Source organism: Otolemur garnettii, unplaced genomic scaffold (assembly GCF_000181295.1).
Source record: "Otolemur garnettii isolate 467f Iridium unplaced genomic scaffold, OtoGar3 scaffold00009, whole genome shotgun sequence".
Lineage (NCBI taxonomy): Eukaryota > Metazoa > Chordata > Mammalia > Primates > Galagidae > Otolemur > Otolemur garnettii.
This window is the reverse complement of record NW_003852404.1, coordinates 21754240-21755909: the sequence shown is the minus strand read 5'-3', so window position 1 is coordinate 21755909 and position 1670 is coordinate 21754240. Positions and strand designations below refer to the sequence as shown.

At 34.3% G+C, this 1670-nt stretch overlaps 1 non-coding gene across 1 annotated transcript; it reads right to left on the bottom strand.

Moving 5' to 3' along the window:
• Positions 1 to 1191: 1191 nt before the first annotated feature.
• Positions 1192 to 1295, bottom strand: LOC111723239. Its single transcript, XR_002771822.1, has one exon. It is a non-coding gene; the product is annotated as a small nucleolar RNA U13 (small nucleolar RNA).
• Between the last annotated feature and the right edge of the window lie 375 nt (positions 1296 to 1670).

Genomic DNA, 1670 nt, shown 5'->3' with positions numbered 1-1670 from the left:
CATCAATTTCACCATTAAAATATTTCAGACTAACCCAATGTTTAATACTGAGGAATATTTAAGAAAATGATTGTCAAGTGGTATAGATTATTTGTGTACTTCCCCAATTCATGTGTTGAAATCTAATTCTCAGTGTGATGGTATCTGAAAGTAAGACTTTTGGAAAGCGATTAGGTCATGAGGATTAAGTGTTACCATAAAAAAGACTCCACAGTGCTCCCTTAACTTTTCTGCCACGTGAAAAGTTTAACAGCTAAAAGATGGCCATGCATGAGCCATGAAGAGGAAAAAGTACCCTTCTAAAAGAGGCCCCAGAGAGCTAACTTAACATTAAACCATGTACGAGCATAGGTAGAATCTTCTACAAATCAGAAAGCACCTGTCAACCCCTGAGTCTGCTAGCACTGTGGCCTTGAACTTCTCAGCCTTTGTAACTGAGTGATACAAATGTTTGCTATCTGCAGGCTACCCAGTTTATACCCAGTTTACAGTATTCTGCTACCATCACCTGAAAGGACTAACACAGCCAGTACTCTCCAAAAGTGACAAGACCATGAACCACCAAAGAAAACTGAGAAGCTGTCACAGAGTGAAGGAGACTAAGAAAACCTGAGATGTAAATGCCACTCGATACGGGATTGGAACCTGGACCAATACACAAACATTAGAAGGATAACCAGCACCATTTACCACAAGTCTGTAAGTTTGTTAAGAGTATCATATTTATTGCTAGTTGTACATAATTAAGTAAATATTAGGGGAGAGTGGGTAAAGGGTGTAAGAAAACTGTGAGTATTATTTTTTGCAAAATAATTTTTTAAGTCTCAAATTAATTTAAAATAGCATTTAAAAAGTAGACACTACATTAGGGTCCCCAAAGGCCCAAATGTTCATTTTATGTTTGTGAAAAATAGTACTATTCTGATAATTCCTACAAATTGTGGCGTTGGAGAAAATTTAACTAAGGAAGTAATACTTTGTAATCCTTTGGTTCCTCCCAAATTAAAGTGAAGTTATTTTCTCCATGAACCATTTCTCAGTAAGACACACATTAACATTTCATTCATGCATCTTCTTTTTAATGCCAGAAATCCATAAATTCCACAAAGCTCTGTCAGACATGATATCCTAAAATTTCATAAGGAGTAAAAGATAATCATCACAATTTATTTATTTATTTTTCTTCTTTTGCACCAGATGGATAATGTGCCAACATCATAAAAAGGCTTGAGGGTGGCACATCTCACATACGAGCATGCAAACCCAAGCATCAGCCTTATGAACCCTGAGAGCGTTGCTATCTCATATCACATGAAACATTTTCTGATCCAATGCCTTTAAAATCTATCAAATTTTGTTTTATATCATATTAGTATAAATATTATAAACTAATATAAATATTAGTTTAATATGTATTTTTTTCTTTATTTTTGACCACCTGTTATATTCAGGTCATGTGTTAGGAATATGGCCCCACAGATATGAGAAAGTCATTGTATCAACCATGAATGAAATTGTCATATGTTTAATAATCTTTCTCAAAACAAAGTTTCTAGAACACAGTGCAGCAAAAGCTCTTAAAGAGATGAATTATAGTCTGACATATGCCTGCCTTAAAGCAAATTTTTATGCAACTCAATACTAAATTTATGAAAATAGTTGTTTGACAT